The 19791-nt window shown below is 43.8% G+C and overlaps 1 long non-coding RNA gene across 2 annotated transcripts in view; it reads left to right on the top strand.

Moving 5' to 3' along the window:
- The first annotated feature begins 348 nt into the window (after positions 1 to 348).
- Positions 349 to 19791, top strand: part of LOC121403969 — a 34550-nt gene continuing 15107 nt past the window's right edge. Inside the window, exons 1-3 of one of the 2 annotated variants that reach the window (XR_005967603.1) lie at positions 349 to 708; positions 780 to 860; positions 13087 to 13180. This is a non-coding gene — a long non-coding RNA (uncharacterized LOC121403969). The remainder of the gene's footprint in view (positions 709 to 779; positions 861 to 13086; positions 13181 to 19791) is intronic. The other variant, XR_005967604.1, reaches the window with a different exon arrangement.

Raw genomic sequence — 19791 nt, forward strand, 5'->3', positions numbered from 1 at the left:
GAAAGGAGCGGAATAAGAAATCGAGCGCAAATGAGTGAAAGTGAAAAGTGCAAAAGTGAAAAATGAGAGCGCATGTGAATAAAAACAGTTGAATGTACCGCAAGGACTAAAGAAAGGAGCGGAATAAGAAATTGAGCGCAAGTGAGGAAAGTGGGAAAGGCGTGAAAAATGAAAGCGCAAAAGTGAAAAAGGAAAGCGCACGTGAATAAAAACAGTTGAATGTACCGCAAGGACTAAAGAAAGGAGCGGAATAAGAAATCGAGCGCAAATGAGTGAAAAGTGCAAAAGTGAAAAATGAAAGCGCATGTGAATAAAAACAGTTGAATGTACCGCAAGACTAAAGAAAGGAGCGGAATAAGAAATTGAGCGCATGTGAGTGAAAAGTGCAAAAGTGAAAAATGAAAGCGCATGTGAAGAAAAACAGTTAAATGTACCGCAAGGACTAAAGAAAGGAGCGGAATTAGAAATCGAGCGCAAGTGAGTGAAAGTGAAAAGTGCAAAATGAAAGCGCATGTGAATAAAAACAGTTAAATGTACCGCAAGGACTAAGGAAAGGAGCGGAATAAAAAATCGAGCGCAAGTGAGTGAAAAAAGAAAATAAAATGAGGCGATATGGTCACAGAGCAGCATCTTTAAGCAGCGGAAGGAGAACCGTACCATTACTGAGAGAGAGTTAAGAGCGGAGGAGGAGCATATGTAAAATGCAAGGTAATTCTATACTGGACTCTACATTATTTGATACATTTTTATTCATAAAACATTTCTACTGTTAATTCCAGACCCCCAGAGCGGATGATCATAGCTCTTTTTGATTTTGTCTCGGGAAGAGAAGACCGAAAGATATAACCATCAACTTCAAGGTATTTCTACACTACACTCTACATTATATGAAACATAAAACATTTCTTGCATATCCACTTAGGGCCTCCTACCTTCCCAACTCGCCGCTTGTCAAACACTTTATGGCCACTCAAATCTCACGCCCTCATGATTATCGCACTCATATATCTTTCATGACTTTACACAAAAGCATATTTTTTTTTGTGCTACATTTTGTGGCCATTGTTTTTGGTATTTTTTTTTCAGTTGGATCTCTTTTCTCCGTTTTGGGGTCCTGGCCATTGTATAATTTATGCAAATTTAAATTTCGCACTTGACGGCACCCGCGGCACTTTGCCTTTCGCTGCCTTTTGAACGGAGTTTTTTTTTTGCCTTCGTTCGTTGGTTGTTCATTTTATGATGAGGCGATGGATATGGATGCCCTTTTGTCATTCTCTACAATGTTTTATTTACAATGTGATCCGCAGCCCCCCATTGTACTCATAAAATGGTGGCATATGTGGCGGAGGAGGGATAAAAACTTGCGGCAATTGTGATGCCTGGTCAGGGGCTCAGTGGCTATCGCATTAAAATTGCATGAAATTTTGTGCCACTTACACTTTAATGAAGGATGCCAATGAAGGTGGGGGGAAAACAAAGGTAGTCTGTGATAATCCCCAGCATTTCAATGTCCGATGGATATCTCTAAGAGAGAGAGAGAGAGCCAAGCTAATCCTCAGGCACTCTCGTTTCTCTGGCACTTCCCCACTGCATCAAGATGTCTTTTTTTTTGCGGCCAATTAAGCGTTTATCGATTCCTGCGCCTGGTGACTTCTTTTCTCGCTTGTCTCAAATTACAAGGATTTATGGGCGAAATCCCTGATTTTTTCGCTTTCCTCCCTTTGCCCATATCCGGAGACTTCAATTAAGCGCTTGAGCGCAGAAAGAAATCTTCTCTCTACCTCTCCCGCTCTTCGTGTGTCTGCTGACTGTGAAATTTGTTGTACGCTGCGCGCCGTTTAAGCCTCTCATATTCATAACTGGCTTAAGAGCACGGCAAATTCCATCTAAGAGAAAGCGAAGCTTCGCTTAAACTAAAACTTGTGTATGATTTAATAATATATTCCCGGCCAGGGCCATGGCAGTCACTGCTTCGTGCAGTTCACTGGGTTTTGAAGCGGCCATGAAGGTACACAAGGAACGTGGGTAAACAGAACGACGTTGAAAATCATTGCAAGGATATATTTACCACAACATCGCGACGACGATGACGATGACTGCATTGTGGTAATGGCATTGGCGCCTTTTTTCAGGGCATCCTCCAAAATATCTTTGTTTTTTCCAGCGGCTTTTGTTTGCCTTTGCCTTTGCTTTCTGCTCTCCCATCAGCAGATAGCTGATGGCCATGGTAACCATCATTTTCCATAAATTCTTAAAGTAGCATCATTGAAAAACTTTGAACTTTGTGGGTGGGTGAAGAGTACGGCTTGGGGGAGCAGTCTGCTGACTGCTGGGGCAACCTTTACTTTACTTTGATTTGAACATGAAATGCACTTTCAGGGCAGTCAAGTGAGAGTTGCCATTCGGTGGCAACCTCTCTCTCTCTCTCCCTCACTTCTCTGTCCCCCGAGGGTAGTGTGGAGGATGGGGCATATAACCTTTGGATACATCCTACATCACAGAGTGTGTGTGTGTGTGTGTGTGTTTATATCGATGTGTGTACTTAAAGTGGCTTACTACTGATGTGATTGCGATAACATTAAATATTTCAAATGGATAAATATTAAATGCTGGTAAAATTGAGCTCTGAAGGTTTTTTTAAGGCAACTGTAGGTCCTGGTAGATATTTTCATTACCTTTTGTGATCAGCATCTCAAATTTCTGCCACTCCTAAAGAGAATTCCAATTCAAAAAATATTCGCGCACACGAAATCGAATTGTATTCCATAGAGAGAACTTCCCTTCGAGTACTGGCCCAAAAGATTCTTCAGATAAATCTACCATTCATCAAGCATTCGCCCCCAGGCGCCACTACGATTAAGCCTCCCTTTCCATGTGTAGGCTCGCACTTTGAAAAAGATTTAGTATCTTTTGTGAGCTCTGCTGTGCTGTGCTGCTTCTCTCATGCCATCGTCTTTGGTCGTGTCATTAGGCTATGCAATTTTTTACGAGCCATATCTCTGTTTCTATCTGTCTGCGGGAATTCGTGTATTTTTTTTGGTTCCCTTTTTTGGGTGCAATGCACTCCAACCGAAGGAAGGGAAGGCAGGAAGGACGGAAAGGAAATCTCTCTCGCACTTTCCGTGACGCTGCAATTTGCAACACTTTGAAGTCCAGTCGAAATTTTGGACGTTCTGCTGGATGGATGCTGGTTTTTCTTTCGTGTTTTATTTTTTTTTTCTAATCTTTTTTCTGCACTGCCCTGTGTGGCCGCCCGGGTGGCCCTCTGGTGCTTTGCTGCTCGTTCGCTTTCCTTTTGCAACTATTTCAACAAAGCGCAGTGCAGTTACTTTTATGTTTTGTACGTGCCTCAGAGGAAACAAGCATCAGCAAGAGAGGAGTGGAGTGGAGTTGTGAAAGAGGGGGCAGGCAGCACACAGGAGGCACAGGAGAAAGAAAATCGCCATCTATGATGATGTAGCACGTGTCAACATCAGTTGGAATGGGAATGAATGACACACACACACACACACACACACACACACACCACATGAGCCACCGCCTGTCATCATAGATGTCAGAGAAGAGAGAACTTCACAGAGGGGGGGCTCCAACGGATGAAACCCCAAACATCTGACATGTTTCTGCATATCAAAGTGAGAGATGTGCCTGCCATAGTGGATTACGGGGAGTAGGGGAATAGGATATTCTTTTGAGTAGGGAACATTGCCCCTATAGAATGTTGCACAAATTGGGGTATAAAGAGGTGTACTTAAGCTACCTAATTAATGATAAATTGATGGACTAAATTGTGTCCTAGTACGGGTATAAATCGAATTAAAATATAGGATTAAATACTGGTATTTTTTTTTTTTAATTTTTAATAGATGAAGTACAGGGGTTCTATGTAAAAGAAAGCCTTATTTCGGTAAATTAATTCGTTTAAATTCTAGCATATTTTTCAATATTATTTCGTATTCTAAATTATAGTTTAAGTAAAGCTTAATTTAATTTATAATATTTTTATGATATTTATGGATAATTTGTTAGTCCGTTCCCGGCTTTTGCTATTTATCCCTCCTTTTATATTTATATTTATTTATATTTACTTAAGACTTTTATATTTATATTTATTTATATTTACTTAAGACATTTTAGCAGTCTGTGCCTCTGCCATTTGAAAGATGATCTGCAATCTCTTCTTAATCTTCTCTGCATTAAAAAACTCTGAAAATCTTAAATTTCAAAGTTTTATCGCTTGAACATCCCAAACATCGCTTTGCAATCCATAATCAGAATAGATTTTCTGCCAATCGCATGGTCTGCAGGGATTTGCATGGGGAATGGGGTCGAATGGTGGGGGTTGGGCAAACGCCCTTCTGTGGCTGCCACAAAACTGTCAGAGATTCAATGCGCGTTGCGTCGCGGCAAACATAATTTCAATTAATAATCAAATCAGACAAACAGCTCCGCCAAATCTCTGGCTGGGCCCCCAATGTTCCACGTGAGTCCCACTGCAGTGGAGGGCACAGGAGTCCAAGGACTCGGCCAAAATTGAAATTAACAAGATGCCAGGCCAGTGGGAGAGACGCGGGGCGCAGAGCAGCAGCAACTCCTGGCCGGTAACCAGGTCGTCATTATGGACCGCGAAATTAGAATAAAACTTTTGTGGGGCGAATTGTGTTAATGAAAGCGTGCGTCGGCGTGCCGGCAGTGTCTGCGGTGGAAAAATCTTTATTATTTTGTAATTAAGTGGCTTGTCACAAGTCCCACAAAAGTTCAGTCGAAGAAAGACAAGACAAGACTGAAGGAAGGGATAGAAAGGTCCTTTGGTCACTTATGCACAAAAAACAAGCGCCAAGACGACAGCACCGTCACAACGTCTACAAGGATGATGATGATGATGATAATTCTGGCAAAGAAAATTGTGTTGATTCAATTTGAAAAGAGAGTCGAAAGCTAAGGGAATGCCATGGCTGTGGGAATGTTGTGGGGGGATTGGGGCTATGGCTGCTGAAAAGATAGACAACTTGTGAACTTCAGAGTTTCAGTGGGCAGAGCGAGGGAGGTTGGGTGGTTCCAGTGCTCCAGTGCCTTGAAGTGGGTATTAGGGAGTCAAACCACAAGTTGACAGCCATTCAGCTTGTTTGCTTTTTCACTCTCCACTCAACCACTCAATGCCTTCCCCTCCCCCCCGCTCTGCTTGCCGCTTCACCATTTTACCCATTCAACATTCAACAGTCTACACAAATAATTATCCTCTTGACCCAAGAATTTGGAAATGTGGAATGGAAAATGTTGTCTCTTCATAATAATCTATGGGGGATTTGTGGGATTTGTAGGATTTATGAGAAGTATTTTTTGTTATTCGACCATTAATAGATTTGAATCACTGATAAATGTAGGACAATCGATGTACACAAGGATAAATGTTAAGGAAAGGAATTTATCTTTCATTCGCTGATATTTTTTTTTAGTATTTTTCTGTTATTTTTTTTCCGTATTTCTTGCTATTTTCACATCGAACTTTAAGGGGATGATCCATGGCAGTTCCATCTTCTTTAAAATCCTTTCTTTCTCTTATTTCAATATTTGTATCTCCTTGAGTTGTCTTCACCTTTAAAGAGCATCCTTTTTGAGTAACCTTTTCGCTGTCTTCGCTGTTTTCCCTTTCTCCTTTTCACTGCTCTTTTCGATAATCGAAAGCTATTATGCTCACATTAGTCTGAAGCTGAGATTTTTCGCTGCCAGTGGTTTCTCCACTTTAGTCCCCTACGTCCTCTTTCAGCTGCTGCTGCTGCTACTGCTACTGTTGATGGTGTCGCCTGTCGCCCTTTATGCAAATATTTACATATGCTCCACGACGACGATGGCAACGGCAGCAGCGACGGCGGCTGTGGCACACTTCTCTCGCTCTCTCTTGCGTGTGTCCTTGTCATACGACAGTGGGGGCACCACACCCACACCCACACCCCCCCGTTCACCATTTATTTTTCGACTGTTTGCAGAGGCAGGCAGAAGCTCCCACCCTCCATGAGGCATGTGTCCTGTGTCTCGCTTGTCTCGTATTTTATTGTTATTTTTCCTATTAAATTGCGTCGGCTTATCGCACGTTTAAAATAGCAACAAAAAGAACAGCAGCAGAAGCAGCAGCAGCATCAGCAGCAACATGACGTGCTGCCACCCATATCCCCCCGCTGTCATTTCCCACGTGCTCCATCCTCCTCCGCGGAAACCGTTTGAATTGTAACTTTTAACTCCATTTATTGTAAATTGTTGTCTGTTCCTCTTGCACGCCTGCGGGCATGTTGCGTATAGGCGTGTCATCTATCATTACAGATAAGAAAGAAGGAATAAAATGTGGCGCATGTTTCAGGGATCTTCTTGAAGGGCGACAGCGCGAGAGAGGGCATGGAAATGGTTGATGCTGGAGGGGGAATCAGCCATCGATCTCGATTTTCCATAAAGGGACATTATTTTTGGCGGGCGAAACAGCAGGGCTTTTTGATTTTTATTGGATTTTAAGGAACAAATTTAACAATTCTAGAGAGCACAGATTTTAAAGAGTGAAATATGATGCTCTGAAATAATGCAAGATGATTCCTCGTTAAGTGGAAACTCATGCTCCTTTTACCTATGATTTTTTCCCCCAATTCTTGCGACTGCATTTTTCCACATTATTACAAGAACGAGAGATATGTAAAAGATATCCCACTGCATTCTCTAGCACATACTTTTACTCGTAGTTATCCTTGCATTTCCTTAGCCAATTCCTTAAAATAGTTTCCTTGGGAGTGCAGAAAACAGACAAAGAGCCAAAGAAAAACGCAAAAAAATTCGTTATGCTGTGCAGCATTCCTCTCTGCCTAACAACAGAGCTATGCCCCTTGTGTTAGGCGTAAAGAAGGGGGGCGGGGCGTGGCACCTATGTAATAATGAAGGAGACTGGGCGTACACACATATGTGTGTGTGTGTGGGGGGAGAAAAGTTTTTTTGTGGAGAAACATGCTCCATTCCGCACAATTTTTATCAGAGATCCAAGGAAAAGGAAAGGGGCAGCGAGCAGTTTATTTAAGGAGGAAGCGCACAAAAGAAGGTCCTGCAGCAGAGAGAGAGATGGGAAGGGACAGGGACAGGGAAGCGTGGGCTGGAAAAGTTGTAAGTGCATTTCCCGCACATAAATGGAAAATTGTTCAATTTATTGGCAAGCAACAAAAGCAAACACAAAGGAAAAGGATGGGAATGGAAAGCGAATCGAAGGAATAACTTTATGAAAATTGAAAGAAAGATAAATATTTCCATGTTTTGTGGTCAACTTGTGGGTTAATCTTAACCCCACAATGACTCTTATTCTTCCCCTCTAGGACACAGTCCTCTTACCCCCTCCGACCATCCAGTAATTGCCACAAATGAGGCCTATGAAATTTGATTTGATTTCCATCGTTTAAGCCACAAAAGAAAAAGAGGAGGAAAACCCCGTCAGATGGGGGAATGGAATGGAATTGCAGGACAACACTTAAGAGGGGGATGGATTATGCAGGGATAGGGGGACGAAGGGTATGAAGGGTATGGAGAGGCAGGAGGCAGTGAAGTGAGCATTCGAGAGGAGTCGAGGAGTCGATTGTCCAAATGACATCAATAAAATATTTAAACCCCACAACAAAGCACGCCCCCTGCCCCACACCCCCTCCCTCAAGAGACGGGTGGCAGGAAAGAAAGCCGAGAGAACTCCACTTGAGTGGCGCCGCGCGGCAAACGAGGATAAAACAGGATAAACACGAAGGAAGGAACGAACCAAGGAAGGAGGATGTTCCACGATGATTCGGATGAGGATTGGGGCTACGATGTGGATGTGGATTCGAGGATGGAAGGTGGCAGGAAGGAGGGGGACTTCCACTTGAAGCTGCAGCCAAAACGAAGATGATGCTCCTTCCAGGGGGAAGGATGATGCGCATCCGCCATGTCCTCGTGTCTCGGTTTCATCTTGACTTTGAAGTGGATTCATCGACGGAATTTGAATTCAATCGCAGGAATCGCTAACCGATTCCCTCCCCCTCCACCTACAATTCCTCTTTTCCCTAGACCACCCACAGCTGTGGGGTTTTTGTTGCGGCTTCCCGTTCTCCCCTTTCGCACCCTTTCTCTCTCTTGGAATCATTTGTGGCCTCCTGCAAGCGGCTTAGACTCTTGTTAGCAACGTCTTTCATGCTGTTTACGTCGCTTCTCCCTTCCCTCCTGGACAGACGGAGTAGACGGCGGCAGAGGCGGGGGGCAGACATAAGTTTGTTTTGCCATTGCGTTGATCCGCTCATGGAATCGGGCAACGGGCAATCAGAAGGGGAGCTGGCTGGGAGGACTCCTCATAGATGGGATCCCAATGATAGGAACAGCAATTGCCGGATGGGAAATCAGAGACAAAATGGACAATCGGAGGGGGTGGAAGAGGAGGAGGAGGAGGGGAGACACGGGAGTGGAGGATGCCACTTAAAGAATTCCAGGGGAAGCGGGCCATGGTTTCCATTTCTCATAATTTCTCTTGCATTTCCATCGCTTTTCCATCTTTCGGCCAGCCTTTTCCTTGAGGGAAATTTACATATTTTAATCAGAATCAGAATCGGAATCGGAGAATTTCCCAGTCGATTTCCCAGCGGCAATCATCAATTTCTCAATTTCTGTTCCACTTTCTATTTGGAGGAGAGATTCCATCTTTCGATTCTCTCGTTTGATCTTTCGTTTCGATGACCAGCCTCCCTCCTGCTGCTGCTGCTGCTGCTGCAACATTCTGTGGCATTCTCTGAACTTTAGGCCTCGAAGGAAAGTGCTTTAATCCGCAATGTCAGTGGCTCCTTCTAGGATTTTCCTGGCTGTCAAGTGTCCGCCGAAGCTTAGGCGCCGTTTGCGCCACGCGGCGATGATAAATGACTGTAGAGAGCGGTGTGCTGTGCTGTCCCTTGCGGTTGTCTGTTGCTTCTTTTGGACAAATTTGCTTTTAATTTTAAAGTGTCTGGAGGACACTTCTCTGCAGGGATAGTAGGAGTGGCAGTGGGACGGGTGGGTAGTCTTGGCCTGGCCAATAAAATAACAAATTAGCATTTGCCCTTTGGTGCTGTGGCAAGCCTTTGATGTGTTTGCCGCCTGCCCAAAGGCTTCTTCAGTTGTCCTGTTGCTGTCCTGCTGCTTCGAGGGGTAGTCAAGTCATAAACCTAGTTAGAATCTCATTTGGAATCCCATTTGAGGTCTCAATTTAAGGACTAATTAAATATGGCTTCTCCATTTCGCCATATTCCAATTTCAACTATTAATTTCGGTAATTAATTTTGAGAGTAATTTAAGGGGGAATGGCTTTGGGGTATTGAATGATTGCAATAATATGACTTTAGGAAGGATCAAATAATAATAATATTAACTACAAGTAATTTATGTTTATTTGCCTTGAATTTAGCGCCACTTTCCACACTTTTCATCTTCTGTTTTTCCATTTAAGAAAACAATTTCTGAATGAAAATATAACTTTCCAATAATTTTCATTATATTTCCTTTGTCTGCGCATTCTTTCTACCTTCTTTCCTGCTTCCTTTTCCACTTTTGGGGCATATCCTTATCCGATTAAATATTCTCTCAAACATTTGCCATCATTTCCCTGCGCGTTTTCCCTTAACCACATTTTTTTCCTTCCTGCTTTTGTGGCAAACCGTCGCGCAATTAATACAATTATCACATTTAATGCCAGTGCACAATGCATCTAGGAGTGTGAGAGTTTTCCTGCGAGGAAAATTCACACACAGAGACAGCGACAGCGACAGAGAGTGGCAGAGACAAGGAGAGTAGACAGGGACAGGGACAGGGACAGGGACAGAGACAGACGGCAGTGATTCCAAGTCTCGTGCCAAAAGCGGAAGTACTCCCCAAAGGAGTGGAGCACTGGAGCACCGAAGCCACCGAAGGGAGTGAAGTGGCGGTGTGGTGGTGGGGCGGTGTGGCGTCTAGGCCATTCAATTACACCTGCTTACGACGCCATTATGTGTCGGTGTGTGTGTGTGTGCCCCCCGCTCCACTACCACTTCACTCTTCACCCCCCGCACTTTCTCTGCCCCATTCAACTTCCTGTTTTGGCACTCGTCTTCGTCGCTTCGGAAGTTTGCCAACAAAATTTTATTACATTTTCGTTTTGTCGACACTTCTGCTCTGCTCTGCTGTGATTTTTGTTGTTTTTGGCTTTGTTTTTTGGTTGTTTCCGCGGTTCTGCGGCAGCGGCGGCTGCTTATTACTTTGGAGGAGCAACAACAACAATTACAGGGCATCAAAAGTGCCAACAATAATAATTACAAGTGCAACAACAATCCACAGAGGGAGCGAGGACGAGGGGATACTTCGCTGCTGCTGCTGTCTGCCAGGCAAAAGTTTTTTTGTCATCAAAAAACCTAAGGAGGGAAGTACTCTCTACCTACTATGGGATACCCTTTAATGCAAAGAGAACTCGGACTGCTGCACAAGTCAAACATACCCAGGTTGCCCACTGCCATTACAGGGTATCCAAAGAGAAGTAAAACAGATGCAGCAGCTACAACGACAGCGGGAAATGCGGCATAAAACATAAATGAATAACAACAACAATTAGCAGCAGCAGCAGCAGCAGAGTGCGCCAGAGGGAGAGGGACAGAGATGGAGACACAGAGAGAGCCTCACTTTAGCAATTTGGCAGCTGGGGAGAGCGGAGCCAGGAGCCAGGAGCCAGGAGCCAGGAGCCAGAAATAGGATGCAAAAAAAATGGCAGCAACTTTTTACCCCCAAAACATTTTTGGTTATTAAATTTTCAATGGGATTTTGAATTGCTCTCCACAGATCCCTGTACTTTCTCACTCCTTCTCACTGTATCACTGTCTTTATCTCTCTCTCTCTCACTCTCTCTCTCTATCTATCCCTGTTGTTTCTCTGGCTAGACGTAAAGTGTTAAAACATGTTACACAGACCAAAAAGAACCAGACCAGAGCACTAGACGATGACTACAAAGTGAATGAGAAGCGATGGAGAATGAGAGAGAAAGGAGAGGAGAAATGAGAGAGCAGAGCAGAGATTCCCATAGTCTCTTCTATTCTACCCGCTGTCTGTTTTGGATGGGAGCTCCCTCCTCCGTCTCTGGTTTCAGGGACTTGTTTTTTTCCCACCGTGCAGATTTAATTAGTTTTTATTACCACAACAAAAAAATTCAACAAGAAAAGGCACTAAAAACTGGACGAATACCCTATAATTGTGATATGTTAAAAATAAAATTAATTTCGTTTTGTTTTGCAAAAGAAACGGAAAAGTCTTTGGGAAAATATGTTTTGATTTTAAATAAATTTAAATAAAATAGCATAAAATTTAAGACACACATCCTTGAGGCTTACACAATGTTGCAAGCATCACCCACTGATTGGGCATGTGCTCCACAATTACAGGGTATCAGCTGTATGCATCTCGCCTTCTGTTGTCTGTCAGTATCTCTCCCTCTGGTTGCCCCTTTTGATGCTGCACTAAAGTCCATGGCATTTTGTTACCCTAATAGTTTCATTTTATGTTGCATGCTGCAGTCGAGCGTCTGGTCTGGCTGGCTCTGTGTGGCATTCTCATAACTATTTAAATGTTGGGTTTATGTCGTCGCGAGGTGTTGTGCCACAGACTTGTTTAACCCCTAAAATACAGAGCGGCGAGCTTAGGGGCAGTTTTCGGGGGCGTTTCGAGGGAGTGTTTAGTGGGAAAGTTTATTTAGTCGCTGGCTGTCAAGGACATGACAATTTGTGGCTCTAAATCCGTTAAGTGAGCGAAAAGTTGTGAAGAATAGAATTTATTTTCCTTGGAAATTTACTCCAGATTGATGAAGGAACACACCAAAAACTCCTTTAAAAATCAAACCCTTCCAATTCTATTTTCGACACTAATTTCACCATCAAATCTGCCCCATGGAATCCCTCCCAAAAAATCGCAATTAAACTCATTATATCTCTGGGGGAATGAGTGATAATCCTGATTATCCTTTGAGCAGAGAAGCTGCCAAATGCACAAAGCACGTAGCAATGGACGGTGGGGGGAAACAAGTGGGGAAAATGATGGCAATATTTCGGCATTTGTCTAAGCAGTTTATCATTTTCCGGGCAAACCGAAAGAGAACAACACAATCGGAATGGAGATGGCGATGGCGATGGCAATGCAAGTGGAAATGGGATTGGGATTGTGATGGGGAGGCAGGACACCGAAACGATAATGAAAAAGTGGCAAAATACACAGGAAAATTGAAGGCAAGCCAAAAGTTTGGCACTAAATTCACAAATTGCTCAAGTTTTAAAGTTTTGCGAGGGATGGGTTGGGGGGAGGGAGTGAGGGAAACTATTCAGAAACAGAGATTTGCCATCATCCCATAGGCAGAGGAGAGAGAGAGAGGAGCAGCAGCAGGAGAGGATCCTGCAGGATGGAGTATTGTGGGAATGCAGATTTTTGGGGGAATAGTTTTCGGTATTTGGTTTTGTAGTTGGTGTTGCCTTCATTTAACTTCCTGTTGAAGGTTGTTGTGTGTGTGTGTGTGTGTGTTTCGTTGTTGTTTCTGTTGCATGTTGCATGTTTGAGAGTTGCAGCTTAGTTGAGTTATTAAAAAGCAATTTGTGGCCGTCGTGGCTTTCGGTTTTCTGTGTGTGTGTGGTATGTGGCAGCAGATGGAGCCAGTGGCAGCCTGCAAAGTAAAGTTGTTAGCATTCTAGACACACAGACGGACGGACGGACGGAGGGGCATCAATGGGTTAAGTAAGCAGCTCACACAACAAAAATATTGAGAGCCAATCAATCGACAGGAGTTTAGGGTTGGGGATAAGAAAAGTTTACGGAGAAGCAGCTTAGGAATTGGGTTTCGGGATTTTCGGTTATGGGATACCCATGGGGAAATCCATGGGAGAGTTGCTGTGTGAAGTGTTAGTCAAGGGGATTTTATATTTAAAATTAATTCAACCAGCTAAGTTATACATTTTCTACGGGATTTTTATACTTTTCCGCTGGAAAAATATTTGGAAATGTTTATTTTAAGATTTATATTTGAAAATAAATTCAGTTAGAAGATCTTCCCCCTTATTTCGATTTCAGAGAAAGAATATGCTGAAAGATATCTATCCATGGATCGAAAGTCTAAAAAGCAAAGTTTAAGCAGATGAAACTTATAAAAGAAATGGGGAGAAAGGTAATTATCTCGTTATATTATATTCTAAAATATTCCAAACAATAATAATGAAAATCTGCGAAATAAGAGCTCCCTCCCGGTGTATATTGAATAACCATTAAATATTTCCATTACCATTCCTACACTCATTACCCACTCATTTATTATTCATTCCATTATCATTTATTGTCTCACTCTACCATTCATTGATATTTAAAGATTACATTTCGTACTCCCAAAAAGAATATTCTAAATATTTCCTTTACGGCGAAAAAGGAACTCCTTTTCTTGCCCTTAAACTTTCTTTTGCTTTATGCGAAAAGAATCCTCTTCGGGGAAAAGTTCATTTGTTGAGCGCACAAAAGTGTGCTATAAATTCCCAGCAGCCACTAAAAATAGAAGTCCTTTTGCTCTGCCCAGAAGAGAAGTTCTAACAGAAAAAAAACCAAACTAGAAAATCGTTAAACCACGAAAAAAAAAAAAAACTAAGAAGAAAAATTGCATGCAAATAAAGCGAAAATCATTATCTGCACATGAAAATCTGGTTAACTTCGTTTAGGAGAAAGGAAAGCGCCCGAGTAGAGAGCAAGAGAAAGGGGCGCAAGGTGTGAGAAGAGGAGGAGCAAAAGTTCTCTCGCAGGTAAAATGCAAACATTTTTCAAAATGCAGTCAAAAAGCCAACAAAACAAACACACCAGCCACAGAGGAGAGAGTGGGAGAGAGACTGAGCTAGAGGGAGGGTGAGGAAAATGCAAATTCTTTTGCCTCGGAAAAGTGCTTCCCCCAGAGCGGGAGAGGGGAAGCCAGAAGTAGGTGCCAACAAGTTCTGCAGTCGCGCTTAAAAGTTGTTGAAAGGTGCGCGCCGAACCTTCCACCCACCCGCAACTTTCAAGCAGATGAAAATGTGGGAAAAATGGGGTGGAAAACTGGGTTAGGGGGAGTCTCATATATTATGTTAGTCGAGGCAGGCAGGCAGGCAGCTGTGGCAGCCAGAAAAAAAAAACAACCAGAAGAAGGCGTCACGCGGCAAGGGCTGCTCTCCTCTGGCTGTTCTCTGTGGTTGTGGCTGCCACTTGCATTAAATAACGGAAATGAAAACAAAAGACTTCAACTTCCGGGCCAAACGATAGACAAGAGGTGGGGTTTGAACAAGAGAGAGAGAGCGAGGGAGATAGAGAGAGAGAGAGAGCGAAAGAGTCACCGAATTGCACTTGGAGTGAAAGTAGAAAGTGGCAATGTGGCATTGTGGCTTTTGTTATTTGCTGCCCCTCCACACCAGCCCCCGCCTACCCGCTACCCGCTTTCCGCTCGCTTTGATTGCATTGCCCGCTGCCGCCAGGTGCAAGTTGCTTCCCGTGCTGCAAGTGGGATGTGGCGCCTCCCCAAGTACGAGTACTCGTATTCCCCCATGTGGCATAAATAATTTGCACTCAACGGTAAAACAAAACGCGAGGGCACTTGTAGCGCCTTCCCCAGAGAGGGGGAGAGGTAAAGGAAGAGGGTATACATGCCGCCCCCTCTTCTGACTCCTCCGCTTGTGGAGGAACGTGCCACATTGCTGTATTTTTTGTACAGTTGATTGCATTTGTTGCAAGCAGGCAAACGAGTGTTGCTTCAAGTGCAAGGACACGCCGCCACCGAAATGGGCCTTATGAATGGGACAAAGAAGTGATGGGGACCTAGAAGATACCCTGTAAAATAATTTCTTCCTACAAAATGTGCTCCCATTTTCCCTTTCCTTGTCTTGTGCACTGTACAGGGTACTCCCCTGTTCGACTCTCCTGCTGCTGTTGCTGCCCCTGCGTCTGCTCCGCCACACTCTCTCTCTCTCTCTCTTTTTGATAGTTTTATGTTCTGTTAAGGAGAGAAAAAGCAGAGAAACTGCTAAATAATGTACTCCCGCAGAAGAGAGGAGCCTTCGAAGGGGCTACGAAAGCGAGCAGCTGCTGCCCCAGAATGTGTGGCATGAATAAGTGGCAGGGGTACGCGCCTGATAACAGCTGGAATTTATAGGCAATTGAGGGGCCAGCCACAGGATGCTGCCGGGATGCTAATAGAATTGCAGCAGCACAAAAGCACAACAAAAAGGATTAAAGTCAGACGAGGCGAAAGCCACAAGGAAAAACCACAAGGAATCCAAATGGAAAATGAAGTTCAAGAACATCCAGAGGCAGAGGCGGGCAGCAGCAGAAGCTTTCAGCATTTGAATTTGTATTTATGGATGACATTAAATTGCCGCCAAAAAAACAGTGGGAAAACTAGAGGAAAAACTAAGCGAAAAGGCAACTAAGGGCTAAGGCCGCAACAGAAGGGGGCAAGCGGGGATGTACCGTAACGAGGCCAAAAAAAAGATAAATAGGAAAATAGGAAAACAAAAGAAAAACCACTCACAGCAGCGTAAATTGAAGATCCTCCTTCCAGCAAAAAAAAAAGGGGGAAAACGGGGGAAAGGGAAAACTTTTTACGCCAGGCGGTCATCGGCGGAGACCACCGCCAGACGAAGGACGAAGGACACTTAGCACACAGAAATTCTTTTGCTTTTCTCTCATTTTTTGCTGCGCGACTTTTCTTTCGTTTTTCATGTTTACTATTTTATTGTGGCTACCGCCCAGCCCAAAAGGAGAGTTTTCCTCGCAGGAAAAACCCTGGCAGAGACGTGGCAGGAGCGGGGAAAACTTAGCGTTAAATTACTGTGAATCCTCGAGGGCATAAAACCGGGAAATGGAAATTTATGTCCCAATTGCATTTTCAGGGTTTCCTTACCTCCCCTCTCTCCTCTCTCCACTCTCTCTCTCGCTCTGTCACTCTTTGAAAAATTCAGCTGCAAAGAAAGTTTGCTCAGGCAGATTATTGGTTTTGCTCGAGAGTTGAACCTTCCTTGGGGGCATTTCCCTACTGGTTTGCCACGCTTTAAAGTCCGCTTTCCCGCTCCCATAATTCTATTAAATTTGTGGCATATTTCCTGTTCCTGTTTCGGTTCCCATCGTGCTGTCCTTCGATGAAAATTTAACATAAATACACACGGAAAATGCCTGTAAAACACTTAACTTTCCCAATGATTTCCCAGGGTCACAGTATGGTGGGAGGCCACTCATTAAAATGTAATTTGATATTTTATTGACTCTCTGCCCCACAGCAGGGAGAGGGGAGAGTCCTTTTAATAGAAAAACACTTTAATAGAAAAACAAAATATTGCACCCTAGAGCCATTTATCATTTTCCCGCAAGGCAGACACCGCGCCTAAGCTTTGGCGGACACTTGACAGCCAGGAAAGGCCTTGACATCGCGGATTAGAACCATTTTAAAGCACTTTCCTTCGAGGCCTAAAGTTCAGAGAATGCCACAGAATGTTGCAGCAGCAGTAGGAGGGAGGAGGGAGGCTGGTCATCGAAACGAAAGATGAAACGAGAGAATCGAAAGATGGAATCTCTCCTCCAAATATAAAGCGGAACAGAAATTGAGAAATTGATGATTGCCGCTGGGAAATCGACTGGGAAATTCTCCGATTCTGATTCTGATTCTGATTAAAATATGTAAATTTCCCTCAAGGAAAAGGCTGGCCGAAACATGGAAAAGCGATGGAAATGCAAGAGAAATTATGAGAAATGGAAACCATGGCCCGCTTCCCCTGGAATTCTTTAAGTGGCATCCTCCACTCCCGTGTCTCCCCTCCCCATCCTCCTGCCCCACCGATTGTCCATTTTGTCTCTGATTTCCCATCCGGCAATTGCTGTTCCTATCATTGGGATCCCATCTATGAGGAGCCCTCCCACTCAACTCCCCTTCTGATTGCCCATTGCCCGATTCCATGAGCGGATCAACGCAATGGAAAAACAAACTTATGTCTGCCCCCCCCACCGTCTACTCCGTCTGCTCCAGGGGGAGGGTTGAAGCGACGTAAACAGCATGAAAGACGTTGCTAACAAGAGTCTAAGCCGCTTGCAGGAGGCCACAAATGATTCCAAGAGAGGGTGCGAAAGGGGAGAATGGGAAGCCGCAATAAAAACCCCACTGCTGTGGGTGGTATAGCGAAAGAGGAACGGAAGGTGGAGGGGGAGGGAATCGGTTAGCGATTCCTGCGATTGAATTCAAATTCCGTCGATGAATCCACTTCAAAGTCAAGATGAAACCGAGACACGAGGACATGGCGGATGCGCATCATCCTTCCCCCTGGAAGGAGCATCATCTTCGTTTTGGCTGCTGCTTCAAGCTGAAGTCTCCTTCCTTCCTGCCACCTTCCATCCTCGAGTCCACATCCACATCGTAGCCCCAATCCTCATCCGAATCATCGTGGAACATCCTCCTTCCTTGGTTCGTTCCTTCCTTCGTGTTTATCCTGTTTTATCCACGTTTGCCGCGCGGCGCCACTCAAGTGGAGTTCTCTCAGCTTTCTTTCCTTCCACCAGTGTCTTGCGGGAGGGGGTGTGGGGCAGGGGGCGTGCTTTGTTGTGGGGTTTAAATATTTTATTGATGTCATTTGGACAATCGACTCCTCGACTCTTCTCGAATGCTCACTTCACCGGCTCCTGCCTCTCCATACCCTTCATACCCTTCATACCCTTATCCCTGCATAATCCATCCCCCTCTTAAGTGTTGTCCTGCGATTCCATTCCATTCCCCCATCTGACGGGGTTTTCCTCCTCTTTTTCTTTTGTGGCTTAAACGATGGAAATCAAATCAAATTTCATAGGCCTCATTTGTGGCAATTACTGGATGGTCGGAGGGGGTAAGAGGACTGTGTCCAAGAGGGGAAGAATAAGAGTCAATGTGGGGTTAAGATTAACCCACAAGTTGACCACAAAACATGGAAATATTTATCTTTCTTTCAATTTTCATAAAGTTATTCCTTCGATTCGCTTTCCATTCCCATCCTTTTCCTTTGTGTTTGCTTTTGTTGCTTGCCAATAAATTGAACAATTTTCCATTTATGTGCGGGAAATGCACTTACAACTTTTCCAGCCCTACGCTTCCCTGTCCCTGTCCCTTCCCCTCTCTCTCACTCTCTCTCTGCTGCAGGACCTTCTTTTGTGCGCTTCCTCCTTTAATAAACTCCTCGCTGCCCCTTTCCTTTTCCTTGGATCTCTGATAAAAAGTATGTTCCATCGCAAAAAACTTTTCCTCGTGTACACACTCACACGCACACTCACATATGTGTGTGTACCTCACTTATTATGTGCCCCAAAATGGGGCATACCTCGCTGCTGCATGGAGGCATGCACTCTTTTGTAAGAAAAGCCTAAAAGAATGCGAGCGGTGCAGCAGCTGCATCCATTTTGTGGCAGATTCCGAGGGTTTTCCTCTCCAAAACTTTTCCCACAACAATGGGAAGGCATCGCATAAAGAGAGCCCGCGGCGACCTCAATGGGTTAATCATGGGATGGGCAGGATTTTCCTAATGTTTTCCTTCGAGCATTTCCCAAATATTTTCAACGGAATGCCATTTACTTTGGGGGCTTAATTTACTTCTCCAACTATTTCCGTGGGACTCTTTTCATATTTTTTTTCGTAGCATTTTCTTTAGCATTTTATGTGCTTGACTTTTTGTTAACTTTACATAAATTTGGTGACATTTTCCTTGCTAGTTTTCCCTGGCTTTCCCTGTGTGCATTGCGGAAATTGTTTTGAATACTTCATTTCAGCAGTTTTTCCCGAGGATTTATTTATCCTTCTTTTGCTTCATTTTTCTTTCGTTTTTTTTTTTCTTTTGGCTGGCGGAAACTTTCGTCCAAGCAGATTGCAGTTTTTCCGCACAAGTAAAAAAAAAAAAATAGCAAAAATAATTTCCCTTTTATGCAGATGAGTCCCCCAGTTTTTTTTTCTCCATTTTCCTAGTGTCCTTTTTTCTGTAGTAATGAAATTGACATCTTGTGTCGCTGTGTCGCGATTTCAAGCTGATTTCCGTTTTTGTTACGTTTCCGTTCTGGTTTCTTTCATTTTCATTTCATTCATTCCTTGTTTCCTCATCAAGTATTTTGGCCTTACCCCGTTCTCCGTTCCCCGTTCCCCCACCCCACCAACTTTGCCATGAAAACTTCTCTTAATATCCTTGTTGTTGTTGCTTTTCCTCTGGTAGTGTCTTTCAATTCAATTTCCGCATTCACTTCTGGCTTCTTGCGACCTCGGCTCCTCTTCATCTCTCCTTCTACTCTCTTGGAGTCATGCCACAGCTGAGTGCTGCATTATGGGGCATTTATTCTTGTAGTAGCATCACAAATGCAACTTTGATTGAGCCATGGCACCCATTTTTTTTTCGGTGGCTTGATTAAATTTTGATAGAGGGCTTTAAGGGGAGAAAGCAAGAGCATGATGAGAGGAAATTTCTCTATTGAAATCATAATGCAAATAATTTATCTATAAATCCGATAATCTCTGTAAATATAGATGTAATATTTTTGGCAGTGTATTCATAAACCAAGAGAGTTTTTGATTAAGAAACCCTTTATGTTTTTCGCTCGAATCTACCGCTTATGTTGCCTTCGTTCATATAATTTTCCGGTCATATAATCGCATTCAGAGGAGACAAACATAAGCCCCCCTCAATGCCTACGCCATTATCCTCGACTGATCGTCCTCGACTTCCTGTGCGGATGGCATGGGGATGATGCGTCATTAACCATGGCAACACTGTCCAA

Source organism: Drosophila obscura, unplaced genomic scaffold, assembly GCF_018151105.1.
Source record: "Drosophila obscura isolate BZ-5 IFL unplaced genomic scaffold, ASM1815110v1 contig_179, whole genome shotgun sequence".
Taxonomy (NCBI): domain Eukaryota; kingdom Metazoa; phylum Arthropoda; class Insecta; order Diptera; family Drosophilidae; genus Drosophila; species Drosophila obscura.